Here is a 22,866-nt window from a genome sequence, read left to right on the forward strand (position 1 = left end):
TACGCTTTGATCGTTCCCTGGAAGACCATTAGTAGTTTCCGATGCACATCTGGAGGCTTCTGTAATCTGTGGACCTTCAAAGTGTTGATGAAACACAGAAATTGCATCGGGATTGAATACAACAGTCACCATGCGCACTCAACTCCATGGGAGTAATGTCTCAAACAGTCTACGCTTTGATCGTTCCCTGGAAGACCAGTAGTAGTTTCTGATACACATCTGGAGGCATTCTGTAATCTGTGGACTATCAGTGTGTTGATGATACACAGAAATTGAATCGGGATTGAATACAACAGTCACCATGTGCACTTTCCTCCATGGGAGTAATGTCTCAAACAGTCTACGCTTTGATCGTTCCCTGGAAGACTAGTACTAGTTTCCGATGCACATCAGGAGGCATTCTGTAACCTGCGGACTTTCAAAGTGTTGATGAAACACAGAAATTCCATCGGGATTTAATACAACAGTCACCTGCGCACTTTCCTCCATGGGAGTAATGTCTCAAACAGTTTACGCTTTGATGGTTCCCTGGAAGACCAGTATAAGTTTCCGATGCACATCTGAAGGCATTCTGCAACCTGTGGACTATCTGAGTGTTGATGAAACACAGAAATTGCATCGGGATGGAATACAACAGTCACCATGCGCACTTTCCTCCATGGGAGTAATGTCCCAAACAGTCTTTACTTTGCTCGTTCCCTGGAAGACCAGTAGTAGTTTCCGATGCACATCTGGAGGCATTCTGTTATCTGTGGACTCTCACAGTGTTGATGAAAGACAGAAATTGCATCGGGATTGAATACAACAGTCACCATGCACATTTTCCAAAATGCTAGTAATGTCTCAAACAGTAAATGCCTTGATCGTTCCCTGGAAGACCAGTAGTAGTTTCCGATGTACATCTGGAGGCATTCTGTAAGCAGTGGAACTTCAAAGTGTTGTTAAAACACATAGGTTGCATCGAGATTGAATACAACAGTCACCATGCGCACTTTCCTCCATGGGAGTAATGTCTCAAACAGTCTACGCTTTGATCGTTCCCTGGAAGACCAGTAGTAGTTTCCGATGCACATCTGGAGGCATTCTGTAAGCTGTGGACCTTCAAAGTGTTGATAAAACACAGATGTTGCATCGGGATTCAATACAACAGTCACCATACGCACTTTAATCCATGAGAGTAATGTCTCAAACAGTCTATGCTTTGATCGTTCCCTGGAAGACCAGTAGTAGTTTCTGATGCACATCTTGAGGCATTCTGTATACTGTGGACCTTCAAAGTGTTGATGAAAAACAGAAATTTCATCGGGATTGAATACAACAGTCACCATGTGCACTTTCCTAAATGGGAGTAATGTCTCAAACAGCCTACGCTTTGATCGTTCACTGGAAGACCAGTAGTAGTTTCTGACGCACATCTTGAGGCATTCTGTAAGCTGTGGACCTTCAAAGTGTTGATAAAACACAGAAGTTGCATCGGGATGGAATACAACATTCACCATGCGCACTTTCTTCCATGAGAGTAATGTCTCAAACAGTCTACGCTTTGAACGTTTCCTGGAAGACCAGTATTAGTTTCACATGCACATCTGGAGGCATTTTCTAATCTATGGACTAACACAGTGCTGATGAAACACAGAAATTGCATCTGGATTGAATACAACAGTCACCATGCGCACTTTCCTCCATGGGAGTAATGTATCAAACAGTCAACGCTTTTATCGATCCCTGGAAGACCTGTAAGAGTTTCCGATGCACATCTGGAGGTATTCTGTAATCTGTGGACTATCAGAGTGTTAATTAAAGACAGAAATTGCATCGGGATTGAATACAACAGTCACCATGCACATTTTCCAACATGGGAGTAATGTCTCAAACAGTCTACGCTTTGATCGTTCCCTCGAAGACCAGTAGTAGTTTCCGATGTACATCTGGAGGCATTCTGTAAGCAGTGGACCTTCAAAGTGTTGATAAAACACAGAAGTTGCATCGAGATTGAATACAACACTCACCATGCGCACTTTCCTCCATGGGAGTAATGTCTCAAACAGTCTACGCTTTGTTCGTTACCTGGAACACCAGTAGTAGTTTCCGATGCACATCTGGAGGCATTCTGCAATCTGTGGACTTTCAAAGTGTTGACGAAACACAGAAATTGCATCGGGATTGTATACAACAGGCACCATGCAGGCTTTTCTCCGTGGGAGTAATGTCTCAAACTGTCTACGTTTTGATCGTTCACTCGAAGAACAGTAGTAGTTTCCGATGCACATCTGGAGTTATTCTGTAATCTGTGGACTATCAGAGTGTTGATTAAACTCAGAAATAGCATCGTGATTGAATACAACAGGCACCATGCGGGCTTGTCTCCACGGGAGTAATGTCTCAAACTGTCTACGCTTTGATCGATCCCTGGAAGTCCAGTAGTAGTTTCTGATGCACATTTTGAGGCGTTCTGTAATCTGTGGACTATCAGAATGTTGATATAACACAGAAATTGCATCGGGATAGAATACAACAGTCACCATGCGCACTCTCCTCCATGGGAGTAATGTCTCAAACAGTCTACGCTTTGATCGTTCCCTGGAAGACCAGTAGTAGTTTCTGATACACATCTGGAGGCATTCTGTAATCTGTGGACTATCAGTGTGTTGATGACACACAGAAATTGCATCGGGATTGAATACTACAGTCAACATGTGCACTTTCCTCCATGGGAGTAAAGTCTCAAATAGTCTACGTTTTGATCGTTCCCTGGAAGACTAGTACTAGTTTCCGATGCACATCAGGAGGCATTCCGTAACCTGTGGACTTTCAAAGTGTTGATGAAACACAGATATTCCATCGGGATTTAATACAACAGTCACCATGCGCACTTTCCTCCATGGGAGTAATGTCTCAAACAGTTTACGTTTTGATGGTTCAATGGAAGACCAGTATAAGTTTCCGATGCACATCTGAAGGCATTCTGCAACCTGTGGACTATCAGAGTGTTGATGAAACACAGAAATTGCATCGGGATGGAATACAACAGTCACCATGCGCACTTTCCTCCATCGGAGTAATGCCTCATACGGTCTACGCATTGATCGTTCCCTGGAAGACCAGTTGTAGTTCCTGATGCACATCTGGACTCATTCTGTAATCTGTAGACTATCAGAGTGTTGATGAAACACAGAAATTGCATCGTGATTGAATACAACAGTCACCATGCGCACTTTCCTCCATGGGAGTAATGTCCCAAACAGTCTTTGCTTTGCTCGTTCCCTATAAGACCAGTAGTAGTTTCCGATGCACATCTGGAGGCATTCTGTTATCCGTGGACTCTCACAGTGTTGATGAAAGACAGAAATTGCATCGGGATTGAATACAACAGTCACTGTGCACATTTTCCAAAATGCTAGTAATGTCTCAAACAGTCTATGCTTTGATCGTTCCCTGGAAGACCAGTAGTAGTTTCCGATGTACATCTGGAGGCATTCTGTAAGCAGTGGAACTTCAAAGTGTTGATAAAACACAGAAGTTGCATCGAGATTGAATACAACAGTCACCATGCGCACTTTCCTCCATGGGAGTAATGTCTCAAAGAGTCTACGCTTTAATCGTTCCCTAGAAGACCAGTAGTAGTTTCCGATGCACATCTGGAGGCATTCTGTAGTCTGTGGACTTTCAAAGTGTTGATGAAACACAGAAATTGCATCGGGATTGTATACAACAGGCACCATGCAGGCTTTTCTACACGGGAGTAATGTCTCAAACCGTCTACGCTTTGATCGTTCCCTGGAAGACCAGTAGTAGTTTCCGATGCACATCTGGATTCATTCTGTAGTCTGAGGACCTTCAAAGTGTTGCTGAAAAACAGAAATTGCATCAGAATTGAATACAACAGTCACCATGCGCACTTTCCTCCATGTGAGTAATGTATCAAACAGTCTACGCTTTGATCGTTCCCTGGAAGAACAGTAGTAGTTTCCGATGCACATCTGGAGGCATTCTGTAATCTGTCGACTATCAGAGTGTTGGTGAAACACAGAAATTGCATCGGGATCGAATACAACAGTCGCCATGCGGACTTTCCCCCATGGAAGTAATGTCTCAAACAGTCTACGATTTGATCGTTCCCTGGAAGACCAGTAGTAGTTTCAGATGCACATCTGGCGGAAATCTGTAATCTGTGGACCTTCAAAGTGTTGATGAAACACAGAAATTGCATCGGCATGGAATACAACAGTCACCATGCGCACTTTCCTCCATGTTAGTAATGTCTCAAACTTTCTACGCTTTGATCGTTCCCTGGAAAACCAGTAGTAGTTTCCGATGTACATCTGGAGGCATTCTGTAAGCAATGGACCTTCACAGTGTTGATAAAACACAGAAGTAGCATCGAGATTGAATACAACACTCACCATGCGCACTTCCCTCCATGGGAGTAATGTCTCAAACTGTCTACGCTTTGATCGTTCCCTGGAAGAACAGTAGTAGTTTCCGATGCACATCTGGAGTTATTCTGTAATCTGTGGACTATCAGAGTGTTGATTAAACACAGAAATAGCATCGTGATTGAATACAACAGGCACCATGCGGGCTTGTCTCCACGGGAGTAATGTCTCAAACTGTCTACGCTTTGATCGTTCCCTGGAAGTCCAGTAGTAGTTTCCGATGCACATTTGGAGGCGCTCTGTAATCTGTGGACTATCAGAATGTTGATAAAACACAGATATTGCATCGGGATTGAATACAACAGTCACCATGCGCACATTCCTCCATGGGTGTAATGTCTAAAAAAGTCAACGCTTTGATCGTTCCCTGGAAGACCAGTAGTAGTTTCCGATGCACATCTGGAGGCATTCTGTAATCTGTGGGCCTTCAAAGTGTTGATGAAACACAGAATTTGCATCGGGATGGAATACAACAGTCACCATGCGCACTTTCCTCCATGGGAGTAATGTCTCAAACTGTCTACGCTTTGATCGTTCCCTGGAAGACCATTAGTAGTTTCCGATGCACATCTGGAGGCATTCTGTAATCTGTGGACCTTCAAAGTGTTGATGAAACACAGAAATTGAATCGGGATTGAATACAACAGTCACCATGCGCACTTTCCTCCATGTGAGTAATGTCTCAAACAGTCGACGCTTTGATCGTTCCCTGGAAGACGAGTAGTAGTTTCCGATGCACATCTGGAGGCATTCTGTAATCTGTGGACTATCAGAGTGTTGATGAAACACAGAAATTGCATCGGGATTGAATACAACAGTCACCATGCGCACTTTCCTCCATGGGAATAATGTTTCAAACAGTCTACGCTTTGATCGATCCCTGGCACACCACGGATCCAGTTTCCGATGCACATCTGGAGGCATTCTGTATTCTGTGGACTATCAGAGTGTTGATGAAAGACAGAAATTGCGTCGGGATTGAATACAACAGTCACAATGCACACTTTCCAAAATGGGAGTAATGTCTCAAACAGTCTACGCTTTGATCGTTCCCTGGAAGACCAGTTGTAGTTTCCGATGTACATCTGGAGGCATTCTGTAAGCTGTAGACCTTCAAAGTGTTGATAAAATACAGCAATTGCATCGGGATTGAATACAACAGTCACCATGCGCACTCAACTCCTTGGGAGTAATGTCTCAAACAGTCTACGCTTTGATCGTTCCCTGGAAGACCAGTAGTAGTTTCTGATACACATCTGGAGGCATTCTGTAATCTGTGGACTATCAGTGTGTTGATGATACACAGAAATTGCATCGGGATTGAATACAACAGTCACCATGTGCACTTTCCTCCATGGGAGTAATGTCTCAAACAGTCTACGCTTTGATCGTTCCCTGGAAGACTAGTACTAGTTTCCGATGCACATCAGGAGGCATTCTGTAACCTGCGGACTTTCAAAGTGTTGATGAAACACAGAAATTCCATCGGGATTTAATACAACAGTCACCTGCGCACTTTCCTCCATGGGAGTAATGTCTCAAACAGTTTACGCTTTGATGGTTCCCTGGAAGACCAGTATAAGTTTCCGATGCACATCTGAAGGCATTCTGCAACCTGTGGACTATCTGAGTGTTGATGAAACACAGAAATTGCATCGGGATGGAATACAACAGTCACCATGCGCACTTTCCTCCATGGGAGTAATGTCTCAAACAGTCTACGCTTTGATCGTTCCCTGGAAGACCAGTAGTAGTTTCCGATGCACATCTGGAGGCATTCTGTAAGCTGTGGACCTTCAAAGTGTTGATAAAACACAGATGTTGCATCGGGATTCAATACAACAGTCACCATACGCACTTTCCTCCATGAGAGTAATGTCTCAAACAGTCTATGCTTTGATCGTTCCCTGGAAGACCAGTAGTAGTTTCTGATGCACATCTTGAGGCATTCTGTATACTGTGGACCTTCAAAGTGTTGATGAAAAACAGAAATTGCATCGGGATTGAATACAACAGTCACCATGTGCACTTTCCTAAATGGGAGTAATGTCTCAAACAGCCTACGCTTTGATCGTTCACTGGAAGACCAGTAGTAGTTTCTGACGCACATCTTGAGGCATTCTGTAAGCTGTGGACCTTCAAAGTGGTGATAAAACACAGAAGTTGCATCGGGATTGAATACAACAGTCACCATGCGCACTTTCTTCCATGAGAGTAATGTCTCAAACAGTCTACGCTTTGATCGTTCCCTGGAAGACAAGTATTAGTTTCACATGCACATCTGGAGGCATTTTCTAATCTGTGGACTAACACAGTGCTGATGAAACACAGAAATTGCATCTGGATTGAATACAACAGTCACCATGCGCACTTTCCTCCATGGGAGTAATGTATTAAACAGTCAACGCTTTTATCGATCCCTGGAAGACCTGTAAGAGTTTCCGATGCACATCTGGAGGTATTCTGTAATCTGTGGACTATCAGAGTGTTAATTAAAGACAGAAATTGCATCGGAATTGAATACAACAGTCACCATGCACATTTTCCAACATGGGAGTAATGTCTCAAACAGTCTACGCTTTGATCGTTCCCTGGAAGACCAGTAGTAGTTTCCGATGTACATCTGGAGGCATCCTGTAAGCAGTGGACCTTCAAAGTGTTGATAAAACACAGAAGTTGCATCGAGATTGAATACAACACTCACCATGCGCACTTTCCTCCATGGGAGTAATGTCTCAAACAGTCTACGCTTTGTTCGTTACCTGGAACACCAGTAGTAGTTTCCGATGCACATCTGGAGGCATTCTGCAATCTGTGGACTTTCAAAGTGTTGACGAAACACAGAAATTGCATCGGGATTGTATACAACAGGCACCATGCAGGCTTTTCTCCGTGGGAGTAATGTCTCAAACTGTCTACGTTTTGATCGTTCACTCGAAGAACAGTAGTAGTTTCCGATGCACATCTGGAGTTATTCTGTAATCTGTGGACTATCAGAGTGTTGATTAAACACAGAAATAGCATCGTGATTGAATACAACAGGCACCATGCGGGCTTGTCTCCACGGGAGTAATGTCTCAAACTGTCTACGCTTTGATCGTTCCCTGGAAGTCCAGTAGTAGTTTCCGATGCACATTTTGAGGCGTTCTGTAATCTATGGACTATCAGAATGTTGATAAAACACAGAAATTGCATCGGGATTGAATACAACAGTCACCATGCGCACTCTCCTCCATGGGAGTAATGTCTCAAACAGTCTACGCTTTGATCGTTCCCTGGAAGACCAGTAGTAGTTTCTGATACACATCTGGAGGCATTCTGTTATCTGTGGACTCTCACAGTGTTGATGAAAGACAGAAATTGCATCGGGATTGAATACAACAGTCACTGTGCACATTTTCCAAAATGCTAGTAATGTCTCAAACAGTCTATGCTTTGATCGTTCCCTGGAAGACCAGTAGTAGTTTCCGATGCACATCTGGATTCATTCTGTAGTCTGTGGACCTTCAAAGTGTTGCTGAAAAACAGAAATTGCATCAGGATTGAATACAACAGTCACCATGCGCACTTACCTCCGTGTGAGTAATGTATCAAACAGTCTACGTTTTGATCGTTCCCTGGAAGAACAGTAGTAGTTTCCGATGCACATCTGGAGTTATTCTGTAATCTGTGAAAGATCAGAGTGTTGATGAAACACAGAAATTGCATTGGGATTGAATACAACAGTCACTATGCACTTTGATCTTTCCCTGGAAGACCAGTATTAGTTTCCGATGCACATCTGGAGGCATTCTGTAATCTGTCGACAATCAGAGTGTTGGTGAAACACAGAAATTGCATCGGGATCGAATACAACAGTCGCCATGCGGACTTTCCCCCATGGAAGTAATGTCTCAAACAGTCTACGATTTGATCGTTCCCTGGAAGACCAGTAGTAGTTTCAGATGCACATCTGGAGGAATTCTGTAATCTGTGGACCTTCAAAGTGTTGATGAAACACAGAAATTGCATCGGCATGGAATACAACAGTCACCATGCGCACTTTCCTCCATGTTAGTAATGTCTCAAACTGTCTACGCTTTGATCGTTCCCTGGAAAACCAGTAGTAGTTTCTGATGTACATCTGGAGGCATTCTGTAAGCAATGGACCTTCAAAGTGTTGATAAAACACAGAAGTTGCATCGAGATTGAATACAACACTCACCATGCGCACTTTCCTCCATGGGAGTAATGTCTCAAACTGTCTACGCTTTGATCGTTCCCTGGAAGAACAGTAGTAGTTTCCGATGCACATCTGGAGTTATTCTGTAATCTGTGGACTATCAGAGTGTTGATTAAACACAGAAATAGCATCGTGATTGAATACAACAGGCACCATGCGGGCTTGTCTCCACGGGAGTAATGTCTCAAACTGTCTACGCTTTGATCGTTCCCTGGAAGTCCAGTAGTAGTTTCCGATGCACATTTGGAGGCGTTCTGTAATCTGTGGACTATCAGAATGTTGATAAAACACAGATATTGCATCGGGATTGAATACAACAGTCACCATGCGCACATTCCTCCATGGGTGTAATGTCTAAAACAGTCAACGCTTTGATCGTTCCCTGGAAGACCAGTAGTAGTTTCCAATGCACATCTGGAGGCATTCTGTAATCTGTGGGCCTTCAAAGTGTTGATGAAACACAGAATTTGCATCGGGATGGAATACAACAGTCACCATGCGCACTTTCCTCCATGGGAGTAATGTCTCAAACTGTCTACGCTTTGATCGTTCCCTGGAAGACCATTAGTAGTTTCCGATGCACATCTGGAGGCATTCTGTAATCTGTGGACCTTCAAAGTGTTGATGAAACACAGAAATTACATCGGGATTTAATACAACAGTCACCATGCGCACTTTCCTCCATGGGAGTAATGTCTCAAACAGTTTACGCTTTGATGGTTCCCTGGATGACCAGTATAAGTTTCCGATGCTCATCTGAAGGCATTCTGCAACCTGTGTACTATCAGAGTGTTGATGAAACACAGAAATTGCATCGGGATGGAATGCAACAGTCACCATACGCACTTTCTTCCATGAGAGTAATGTCTCAAACAGTCTACGCTTTGATCGTTCCCTGGAAGACCAGTAGTAGTTTCTGATGCACATCTGGAGGCATTCTGTAATCTGTGGACTTTCAAAGTGTAGATGAAACACAGAAATTACATCGGGTTTGTTACAACAGGCACCATGCAGGCTTTTCTCCATGGGAGTAATGTCTCAAAGTGTCTACGCTTTGATCGTTCCCTGGAAGAACAGTAGTAGTTTCGGAAGCCCATCTCTAGTTATTCTGTAATCTGTGGACAATCACAGTGTAGATTAAACACAGAAATAGCATCGGGATTGAATACAACAGGCACCATGTAGCTTTTTTCCACGGGAGTAATGTCTCAATCCGTCTACGCTTTGATCGTTCCCTGGAAGACCAGCAGTAGTTTCCGATGCACATCTGGTTTCATTCTGTAATCTGTGGACCTTCAAAGTGTTGATGAAAAACTGAAATTGCATCGGGATTGAATACAACAGTCACCATGCGCACTTTCCTCCATGGGAGTAATGTATCAAACAGTCTACGCTTTGATCGTTCCCTGGAAGAACAGTAGTAGTTCCCGATGCACATCTGGATGCATTCTGTAATCTGTGGAAGATCAGAGTGTTGATGAAACACAGAAATTGCATCGGGATTGAATACAACAGTCGCTATGCGCACTTTCCACCATGGGAGTAATTTCTCAAACAGTCTACGCTTTGATCGTTCCCTGGAAGACCAGTAGTAGTTTCCGATGTACATCTGGGGGCATTCTGTAATCTGTGGACTATCAGTGTGTTGATGAAACACAGAAGTTGCATCGGGATTGAATACAACAGTCACCATGCGCACTTTCCTCCATGCGAGTAATGCCTCATACGATCTACGCTTTGATCGTTCCCTGGAAGACCAGTAGTAGCTTCCGATGCACATCTGGAGGCATTTTGTAATCTGTAGACTATCAGAGTGTTGACGAAACGTAGAAATTGCATCGGGAATGAATACACCAGTCACCATGCGCAATTTCCTCCATGGGAGTAATGTCTCAAACAGTATACGATTTGATCGTTCCCTGGAAGACCAGTAGTAGTTTCTGATGCACATCTTGAGGCATTCTGTATACTGTGGACCTTCAAAGTGTTGATGAAACACAGAAATTGCTTCGGGATTGAATACAACAGTCACCATGTGCACTTTCCTAAATGGGAGTAATGTCTCAAACAGTCTACGCTTTGATCGTTCACTGGAAGACCAGTAGTAGTTTGTGACGCACATCTTGAGGCATTCTGTAACCTGTGGACCTTCAAAGTGTTGATAAAGCACAGAAGTTGCATCGGGATTGAATACAACAGTCACCATGCGCACTTTCTTCCATGAGAGTAATGTCTCAAACAGTGCACGCTTTGATCGTTCCCTGGAAGACCAGTAGTAGTTTCCGATGCACATCTGGAGGCATTCTGCAATCTGTGGACTTTCAAAGTGTTGACGAAACACAGAAATTGCATCGGGATTGTATACAACAGGCACCATGCAGGCTTTTCTCCGTGGGAGTAATGTCTCAAACTGTCTACGTTTTGATCGTTCACTCGAAGAACAGTAGTAGTTTCCGATGCACATCTGGAGTTATTCTGTAATCTGTGGACTATCAGAGTGTTGATTAAACACAGAAATAGCATCGTGATTGAATACAACAGGCACCATGCGGGCTTGTCTCCACGGGAGTAATGTCTCAAACTGTCTAAGCTTTGATCGTTCCCTGGAAGTCCAGTAGTAGTTTCCGATGCACATTTTGAGGCGTTCTGTAATCTGTGGACTATCAGAATGTTGATAAAACACAGAAATTGCATCGGGATTGAATACAACAGTCACCATGCGCACTCTCCTCCATGGGAGTAATGTCTCAAACAGTCTACGCTTTGATCGTTCCCTGGAAGACCAGTAGTAGTTTCTGATACACATCTGGAGGCATTCTGTTATCTGTGGACTCTCACAGTGTTGATGAAAGACAGAAATTGCATCGGGATTGAATACAACAGTCACTGTGCACATTTTCCAAAATGCTAGTAATGTCTCAAACAGTCTATGCTTTGATCGTTCCCTGGAAGACCAGTAGTAGTTTCCGATGCACATCTGGATTCATTCTGTAGTCTGTGGACCTTCAAAGTGTTGCTGAAAAACAGAAATTGCATCAGGATTGAATACAACAGTCACCATGCGCACTTACCTCCGTGTGAGTAATGTATCAAACAGTCTACGTTTTGATCGTTCCCTGGAAGAACAGTAGTAGTTTCCGATGCACATCTGGAGTTATTCTGTAATCTGTGAAAGATCAGAGTGTTGATGAAACACAGAAATTGCATTGGGATTGAATACAACAGTCACTATGCACTTTGATCTTTCCCTGGAAGACCAGTATTAGTTTCCGATGCACATCTGGAGGCATTCTGTAATCTGTCGACAATCAGAGTGTTGGTGAAACACAGAAATTGCATCGGGATCGAATACAACAGTCGCCATGCGGACTTTCCCCCATGGAAGTAATGTCTCAAACAGTCTACGATTTGATCGTTCCCTGGAAGACCAGTAGTAGTTTCAGATGCACATCTGGAGGAATTCTGTAATCTGTGGACCTTCAAAGTGTTGATGAAACACAGAAATTGCATCGTCATGGAATACAACAGTCACCATGCGCACTTTCCTCCATGTTAGTAATGTCTCAAACTGTCTACGCTTTGATCGTTCCCTGGAAAACCAGTAGAAGTTTCTGATGTACATCTGGAGGCATTCTGTAAGCAATGGACCTTCAAAGTGTTGATAAAACACAGAAGTTGCATCGAGATTGAATACAACACTCACCATGCGCACTTTCCTCCATGGGAGTAATGTCTCAAACTGTCTACGCTTTGATCGTTCCCTGGAAGAACAGTAGTAGTTTCCGATGCACATCTGGAGTTATTCTGTAATCTGTGGACTATCAGAGTGTTGATTAAACACAGAAATAGCATCGTGATTGAATACAACAGGCACCATGCGGGCTTGTCTCCACGGGAGTAATGTCTCAAACTGTCTACGCTTTGATCGTTCCCTGGAAGTCCAGTAGTAGTTTCCGATGCACATTTGGAGGCGTTCTGTAATCTGTGGACTATCAGAATGTTGACGAAACACAGAAATTGCATCGGGATTGTATACAACAGGCACCATGCAGGCTTTTCTCCGTGGGAGTAATGTCTCAAACTGTCTACGTTTTGATCGTTCACTCGAAGAACAGTAGTAGTTTCCGATGCACATCTGGAGTTATTCTGTAATCTGTGGACTATCAGAGTGTTGATTAAACACAGAAATAGCATCGTGATTGAATACAACAGGCACCATGCGGGCTTGTCTCCACGGGAGTAATGTCTCAAACTGTCTACGCTTTGATCGTTCCCTGGAAGTCCAGTAGTAGTTTCCGATGCACATTTTGAGGCGTTCTGTAATCTGTGGACTATCAGAATGTTGATAAAACACAGAAATTGCATCGGGATTGAATACAACAGTCACCATGCGCACTCTCCTCCATGGGAGTAATGTCTCAAACAGTCTACGCTTTGATCGTTCCCTGGAAGACCAGTAGTAGTTTCTGATACACATCTGGAGGCATTCTGTTATCTGTGGACTCTCACAGTGTTGATGAAAGACAGAAATTGCATCGGGATTGAATACAACAGTCACTGTGCACATTTTCCAAAATGCTAGTAATGTCTCAAACAGTCTATGCTTTGATCGTTCCCTGGAAGACCAGTAGTAGTTTCCGATGCACATCTGGATTCATTCTGTAGTCTGTGGACCTTCAAAGTGTTGCTGAAAAACAGAAATTGCATCAGGATTGAATACAACAGTCACCATGCGCACTTACCTCCGTGTGAGTAATGTATCAAACAGTCTACGTTTTGATCGTTCCCTGGAAGAACAGTAGTAGTTTCCGATGCACATCTGGAGTTATTCTGTAATCTGTGAAAGATCAGAGTGTTGATGAAACACAGAAATTGCATTGGGATTGAATACAACAGTCACTATGCACTTTGATCTTTCCCTGGAAGACCAGTATTAGTTTCCGATGCACATCTGGAGGCATTCTGTAATCTGTCGACAATCAGAGTGTTGGTGAAACACAGAAATTGCATCGGGATCGAATACAACAGTCGCCATGCGGACTTTCCCCCATGGAAGTAATGTCTCAAACAGTCTACGATTTGATCGTTCCCTGGAAGACCAGTAGTAGTTTCAGATGCACATCTGGAGGAATTCTGTAATCTGTGGACCTTCAAAGTGTTGATGAAACACAGAAATTGCATCGGCATGGAATACAACAGTCACCATGCGCACTTTCCTCCATGTTAGTAATGTCTCAAACTGTCTACGCTTTGATCGTTCCCTGGAAAACCAGTAGTAGTTTCTGATGTACATCTGGAGGCATTCTGTAAGCAATGGACCTTCAAAGTGTTGATAAAACACAGAAGTTGCATCGAGATTGAATACAACACTCACCATGCGCACTTTCCTCCATGGGAGTAATGTCTCAAACTGTCTACGCTTTGATCGTTCCCTGGAAGAACAGTAGTAGTTTCCGATGCACATCTGGAGTTATTCTGTAATCTGTGGACTATCAGAGTGTTGATTAAACACAGAAATAGCATCGTGATTGAATACAACAGGCACCATGCGGGCTTGTCTCCACGGGAGTAATGTCTCAAACTGTCTACGCTTTGATCGTTCCCTGGAAGTCCAGTAGTAGTTTCCGATGCACATTTGGAGGCGTTCTGTAATCTGTGGACTATCAGAATGTTGATAAAACACAGATATTGCATCGGGATTGAATACAACAGTCACCATGCGCACATTCCTCCATGGGTGTAATGTCTAAAACAGTCAACGCTTTGATCGTTCCCTGGAAGACCAGTAGTAGTTTCCAATGCACATCTGGAGGCATTCTGTAATCTGTGGGCCTTCAAAGTGTTGATGAAACACAGAATTTGCATCGGGATGGAATACAACAGTCACCATGCGCACTTTCCTCCATGGGAGTAATGTCTCAAACTGTCTACGCTTTGATCGTTCCCTGGAAGACCATTAGTAGTTTCCGATGCACATCTGGAGGCATTCTGTAATCTGTGGACCTTCAAAGTGTTGATGAAACACAGAAATTACATCGGGATTTAATACAACAGTCACCATGCGCACTTTCCTCCATGGGAGTAATGTCTCAAACAGTTTACGCTTTGATGGTTCCCTGGATGACCAGTATAAGTTTCCGATGCTCATCTGAAGGCATTCTGCAACCTGTGTACTATCAGAGTGTTGATGAAACACAGAAATTGCATCGGGATGGAATGCAACAGTCACCATACGCACTTTCTTCCATGAGAGTAATGTCTCAAACAGTCTACGCTTTGATCGTTCCCTGGAAGACCAGTAGTAGTTTCTGATGCACATCTGGAGGCATTCTGTAATCTGTGGACTTTCAAAGTGTAGATGAAACACAGAAATTACATCGGGTTTGTTACAACAGGCACCATGCAGGCTTTTCTCCATGGGAGTAATGTCTCAAAGTGTCTACGCTTTGATCGTTCCCTGGAAGAACAGTAGTAGTTTCGGAAGCCCATCTCTAGTTATTCTGTAATCTGTGGACAATCACAATGTAGATTAAACACAGAAATAGCATCGGGATTGAATACAACAGGCACCATGTAGCTTTTTTCCACGGGAGTAATGTCTCAATCCGTCTACGCTTTGATCGTTCCCTGGAAGACCAGCAGTAGTTTCCGATGCACATCTGGTTTCATTCTGTAATCTGTGGACCTTCAAAGTGTTGATGAAAAACTGAAATTGCATCGGGATTGAATACAACAGTCACCATGCGCACTTTCCTCCATGGGAGTAATGTATCAAACAGTCTACGCTTTGATCGTTCCCTGGAAGAACAGTAGTAGTTCCCGATGCACATCTGGATGCATTCTGTAATCTGTGGAAGATCAGAGTGTTGATGAAACACAGAAATTGCATCGGGATTGAATACAACAGTCGCTATGCGCACTTTCCACCATGGGAGTAATTTCTCAAACAGTCTACGCTTTGATCGTTCCCTGGAAGACCAGTAGTAGTTTCCGATGTACATCTGGGGGCATTCTGTAATCTGTGGACTATCAGTGTGTTGATGAAACACAGAAGTTGCATCGGGATTGAATACAACAGTCACCATGCGCACTTTCCTCCATGCGAGTAATGCCTCATACGATCTACGCTTTGATCGTTCCCTGGAAGACCAGTAGTAGCTTCCGATGCACATCTGGAGGCATTTTGTAATCTGTGGACTATCAGAGTGTTGACGAAACGTAGAAATTGCATCGGGAATGAATACACCAGTCACCATGCGCAATTTCCTCCATGGGAGTAATGTCTCAAACAGTATACGATTTGATCGTTCCCTGGAAGACCAGTAGTAGTTTCTGATGCACATCTTGAGGCATTCTGTATACTGTGGACCTTCAAAGTGTTGATGAAACACAGAAATTGCTTCGGGATTGAATACAACAGTCACCATGTGCACTTTCCTAAATGGGAGTAATGTCTCAAACAGTCTACGCTTTGATCGTTCACTGGAAGACCAGTAGTAGTTTGTGACGCACATCTTGAGGCATTCTGTAACCTGTGGACCTTCAAAGTGTTGATAAAGCACAGAAGTTGCATCGGGATTGAATACAACAGTCACCATGCGCACTTTCTTCCATGAGAGTAATGTCTCAAACAGTGCACGCTTTGATCGTTCCCTGGAAGACCAGTAGTAGTTTCCGATGCACATCTGGAGGCATTCTGCAATCTGTGGACTTTCAAAGTGTTGACGAAACACAGAAATTGCATCGGGATTGTATACAACAGGCACCATGCAGGCTTTTCTCCGTGGGAGTAATGTCTCAAACTGTCTACGTTTTGATCGTTCACTCGAAGAACAGTAGTAGTTTCCGATGCACATCTGGAGTTATTCTGTAATCTGTGGACTATCAGAGTGTTGATTAAACACAGAAATAGCATCGTGATTGAATACAACAGGCACCATGCGGGCTTGTCTCCACGGGAGTAATGTCTCAAACTGTCTAAGATTTGATCGTTCCCTGGAAGTCCAGTAGTAGTTTCCGATGCACATTTTGAGGCGTTCTGTAATCTGTGGACTATCAGAATGTTGATAAAACACAGAAATTGCATCGGGATTGAATACAACAGTCACCATGCGCACTCTCCTCCATGGGAGTAATGTCTCAAACAGTCTACGCTTTGATCGTTCCCTGGAAGACCAGTAGTAGTTTCTGATACACATCTGGAGGCATTCTGTTATCTGTGGACTCTCACAGTGTTGATGAAAGACAGAAATTGCATCGGGATTGAATACAACAGTCACTGTGCACATTTTCCAAAATGCTAGTAATGTCTCAAACAGTCTATGCTTTGATCGTTCCCTGGAAGACCAGTAGTAGTTTCCGATGCACATCTGGATTCATTCTGTAGTCTGTGGACCTTCAAAGTGTTGCTGAAAAACAGAAATTGCATCAGGATTGAATACAACAGTCACCATGCGCACTTACCTCCGTGTGAGTAATGTATCAAACAGTCTACGTTTTGATCGTTCCCTGGAAGAACAGTAGTAGTTTCCGATGCACATCTGGAGTTATTCTGTAATCTGTGAAAGATCAGAGTGTTGATGAAACACAGAAATTGCATTGGGATTGAATACAACAGTCACTATGCACTTTGATCTTTCCCTGGAAGACCAGTATTAGTTTCCGATGCACATCTGGAGGCATTCTGTAATCTGTCGACAATCAGAGTGTTGGTGAAACACAGAAATTGCATCGGGATCGAATACAACAGTCGCCATGCGGACTTTCCCCCATGGAAGTAATGTCTCAAACAGTCTACGATTTGATCGTTCCCTGGAAGACCAGTAGTAGTTTCAGATGCACATCTGGAGGAATTCTGTAATCTGTGGACCTTCAAAGTGTTGATGAAACACAGAAATTGCATCGGCATGGAATACAACAGTCACCATGCGCACTTTCCTCCATGTTAGTAATGTCTCAAACTGTCTACGCTTTGATCGTTCCCTGGAAAACCAGTAGAAGTTTCTGATGTACATCTGGAGGCATTCTGTAAGCAATGGACCTTCAAAGTGTTGATAAAACACAGAAGTTGCATCGAGATTGAATACAACACTCACCATGCGCACTTTCCTCCATGGGAGTAATGTCTCAAACTGTCTACGCTTTGATCGTTCCCTGGAAGAACAGTAGTAGTTTCCGATGCACATCTGGAGTTATTCTGTAATCTGTGGACTATCAGAGTGTTGATTAAACACAGAAATAGCATCGTGATTGAATACAACAGGCACCATGCGGGCTTGTCTCCACGGGAGTAATGTCTCAAACTGTCTACGCTTTGATCGTTCCCTGGAAGTCCAGTAGTAGTTTCCGATGCACATTTGGAGGCGTTCTGTAATCTGTGGACTATCAGAATGTTGATAAAACACAGATATTGCATCGGGATTGAATACAACAGTCACCATGCGCACATTCCTCCATGGGTGTAATGTCTAAAACAGTCAACGCTTTGATCGTTCCCTGGAAGACCAGTAGTAGTTTCCAATGCACATCTGGAGGCATTCTGTAATCTGTGGGCCTTCAAAGTGTTGATGAAACACAGAATTTGCATCGGGATGGAATACAACAGTCACCATGCGCACTTTCCTCCATGGGAGTAATGTCTCAAACTGTCTACGCTTTGATCGTTCCCTGGAAGACCATTAGTAGTTTCCGATGCACATCTGGAGGCATTCTGTAATCTGTGGACCTTCAAAGTGTTGATGAAACACAGAAATTACATCGGGATTTAATACAACAGTCACCATGCGCACTTTCCTCCATGGGAGTAATGTCTCAAACAGTTTACGCTTTGATGGTTCCCTGGATGACCAGTATAAGTTTCCGATGCTCATCTGAAGGCATTCTGCAACCTGTGTACTATCAGAGTGTTGATGAAACACAGAAATTGCATCGGGATGGAATGCAACAGTCACCATACGCACTTTCTTCCATGAGAGTAATGTCTCAAACAGTCTACGCTTTGATCGTTCCCTGGAAGACCAGTAGTAGTTTCTGATGCACATCTGGAGGCATTCTGTAATCTGTGGACTTTCAAAGTGTAGATGAAACACAGAAATTACATCGGGTTTGTTACAACAGGCACCATGCAGGCTTTTCTCCATGGGAGTAATGTCTCAAAGTGTCTACGCTTTGATCGTTCCCTGGAAGAACAGTAGTAGTTTCGGAAGCCCATCTCTAGTTATTCTGTAATCTGTGGACAATCACAGTGTAGATTAAACACAGAAATAGCATCGGGATTGAATACAACAGGCACCATGTAGCTTTTTTCCACGGGAGTAATGTCTCAATCCGTCTACGCTTTGATCGTTCCCTGGAAGACCAGCAGTAGTTTCCGATGCACATCTGGTTTCATTCTGTAATCTGTGGACCTTCAAAGTGTTGATGAAAAACTGAAATTGCATCGGGATTGAATACAACAGTCACCATGCGCACTTTCCTCCATGGGAGTAATGTATCAAACAGTCTACGCTTTGATCGTTCCCTGGAAGAACAGTAGTAGTTCCCGATGCACATCTGGAGGCATTCTGTAATCTGTGGAAGATCAGAGTGTTGATGAAACACAGAAATTGCATCGGGATTGAATACAACAGTCGCTATGCGCACTTTCCACCATGGGAGTAATTTCTCAAACAGTCTACGCTTTGATCGTTCCCTGGAAGACCAGTAGTAGTTTCCGATGTACATCTGGGGGCATTCTGTAATCTGTGGACTATCAGTGTGTTGATGAAACACAGAAGTTGCATCGGGATTGAATACAACAGTCACCATGCGCACTTTCCTCCATGCGAGTAATGCCTCATACGATCTACGCTTTGATCGTTACCTGGAAGACCAGTAGTAGCTTCCGATGCACATCTGGAGGCATTTTGTAATCTGTGGACTATCAGAGTGTTGACGAAACGTAGAAATTGCATCGGGAATGAATACACCAGTCACCATGCGCAATTTCCTCCATGGGAGTAATGTCTCAAACAGTCTACGATTTGATCGTTCCCTGGAAGACCAGTAGTAGTTTCTGATGCACATCTTGAGGCATTCTGTATACTGTGGACCTTCAAAGTGTTGATGAAACACAGAAATTGCTTCGGGATTGAATACAACAGTCACCATGTGCACTTTCCTAAATGGGAGTAATGTCTCAAACAGTCTACGCTTTGATCGTTCACTGGAAGACCAGTAGTAGTTTGTGACGCACATCTTGAGGCATTCTGTAACCTGTGGACCTTCAAAGTGTTGATAAAGCACAGAAGTTGCATCGGGATTGAATACAACAGTCACCATGCGCACTTTCTTCCATGAGAGTAATGTCTCAAACAGTGCACGCTTTGATCGTTCCCTGGAAGACCAGTAGTAGTTTCCGATGCACATCTGGAGGTATTCTGTAATTTGTGGACTATCAGAGTGTTAATTAAAGACAGAAATTGCATCGGGATTGAATACAACAGTCACCATGCACATTTTCCAACATGGGAGTAATGTCTCAAACAGTCTACGCTTTGGTCGTTCCCTGGAAGGCCAGTAGTAGCTTCCGATGTACATCTGGAGGCATTCTGTAAGCAATGGACCTTCAAAGTGTTGATAAAACACAGAAGTTGCATCGAGATTGAATACAACACTCACCATGCGCACTTTCCTCCACGGGAGTAATGTCTCAAACAGTCTACGCTTTGTTCGTTAACTGGAACACCAGTAGTAGTTTCCGATGCACATCTGGAGGCATTCTGCAATCTGTGGACTTTCAAAGTGTTGATGAAACACAGAAATTGCATCGGGATAGTATACAACAGGCACCAAGCAGGCTTTTCTCCATGGGAGTAATGTCTCAACATGTCTACGCTTTGATCGTTCCCTGGAAGACCAGTAGTAGTTTCCGATGTACATCTGGAGGCATTCTGTAAGCAATGGACCTTCAAAGTGTTGATAAAACACAGAAGTTGCATCGAGATTGAATACAACACTCACCATGCGCACTTTCCTCCATGGGAGTAATGTCTCAAACTGTCTACGCTTTGATCGTTCCCTGGAAGAACAGTAGTAGTTTCCGATGCACATCTGGAGTTATTCTGTAATCTGTGGACTATCAGAGTGTTGATTAAACACAGAAATAGCATCGTGATTGAATACAACAGCCACCATGCGGGCTTGTCTCCACGGGAGTAATGTCTCAAACTGTCTACGCTTTGATCGTTCCCTGGAAGTCCAGTAGTAGTTTCCGATGCACATTTGGAGGCGTTCTGTAATCTGTGGACTATCAGAATGTTGATAAAACACAGATATTGCATCGGGATTGAATACAACAGTCACCATGCGCACATTCCTCCATGGGTGTAATGTCTAAAACAGTCAACGCTTTAATCGTTCCCTGGAAGACCTGTAGTAGTTTCCGATGCACATCTGGAGGCATTCTGTAATCTGTGGGCCTTAAAAGTGTTGATGAAACACAGAATTTGCATCGGGATGGAATACAACAGTCACCATGCGCACTTTCCTCCATGGGGGTAATGTCTCAAATTGTCGACGCTTTGATCGTTCCCTGGAAGACCAGTAGTAGTTTCCGATGCACATCTGGAGGCATTCTGTAATCTGTGGACCTTCAAAGAGTTGATGAAACACAGAAATTGCATCGGGATTGAATACAACAGTCACCATGCGCACTTTCCTCCATGTGAGTAATGTCTCAAACAGTCGACGCTTTGATCGTTCCCTGGAAGACGAGTAGTAGTTTCCGATGCACATCTGGAGGCATTCTGTAATCTGTAAACTATCAGAGTGTTGATGAAACACAGAAATTGCATCGGGATTGAATACAACAGACACCATGCGCACTTTCCTCCATAGGAATAATGTTTCAAACAGTCTACGCTTTGATCGATCCCTGGCACACAAGGGATCCAGTTTCCGATGCACATCTGGAGGCATTCTGTAATCTGTGGACTATCAGAGTGTTGATGAAAGACAGAAATTGCGTCGGGATTGAATACAACAGTCACAATGCACACTTTCCAAAATGGGAGTAATGTCTCAAACAGTCTACGCTTTGATCGTTCCCTGGAAGACCAGTTGTAGTTTCCGATGTACATCTGGAGGCATTCTGTAAGCTGTAGACCATCAAAGTGTTGATAAAACACAGAAATTGCATCTGGATTGAATACAACAGTCACCATGCGCACTCACCTCCATGGGAGTAATGTCTCAAACAGTCTACGCTTTGATCGTTCCCTGGAAGACCAGTAGTAGTTTCTGATACACATCTGGAGGCATTCTGTATTCTGTGGACTATCAGTGTGTTGATGATACACAGAAATTGCATCGGGATTGAATACAACAGTCACCACGTGCACTTTCCTCCATGGGAGTAATGTCTCAAACAGTCTACGCTTTGACCGTTCCCTGGAAGACTAGTACTAGTTTCCGATGCACATCAGGAGGCATTCTGTAACCTGTGGACTTTCAAAGTGTTGATGAAACACAGAAATTCCATCGGGATTTAATACAACAGTCACCTGCGCACTTTCCTCCATGGGAGTAATGTCTCAAACAGTTTACGCTTTGATGGTTCCCTGGAAGACCAGTATAAGTTTCCGATGCACATCTGAAGGCATTCTGCCACCTGTGGACTATCTGAGTGTTGATGAAACACAGAAATTGCATCGGGATTGAATACAAAAGTCACCATGTGCACTTTCCTAAATGGGAGTAATGTCTCAATCAGCCTAAGCTTTGATCGTTCACTGGAAGACCAGTAGTAGTTTCTGACGCATATCTTGAGGCATTCTGTAAGCTGTGGACCTTCAAAGTGTTGATGAAACACAGAAATTGCATCGGGATTGTTACAACAGGCACCATGCAGGCTTTTCTCCATGGGAGTAATGTCTCAAAGTGTCTACGTTTTGATCGTTCCCTGGAAGAACAGTAGTAGTTTCGGAAGCACATCTCTAGTTATTCTGTAATCTGTGGACAATCACAGTGTAGATAAAACACAGAAATAGCATCGGGATTGAATACAACAGGCACCATGTAGGCTTTTCTCCACGGGAGTAATGTCTCAAACCGTCTACGATCTGATCGTTCCCTGGAAGACCAGTAGTAGTTTCCGATGCACATCTCAATTCATTCTGTAATCTGTGGACCTTCAAAGTGTTGATGAAAAACAGAAATTGCATCGCGATT

Source organism: Schistocerca gregaria, chromosome 10, assembly GCF_023897955.1.
Source record: "Schistocerca gregaria isolate iqSchGreg1 chromosome 10, iqSchGreg1.2, whole genome shotgun sequence".
Lineage (NCBI taxonomy): Eukaryota > Metazoa > Arthropoda > Insecta > Orthoptera > Acrididae > Schistocerca > Schistocerca gregaria.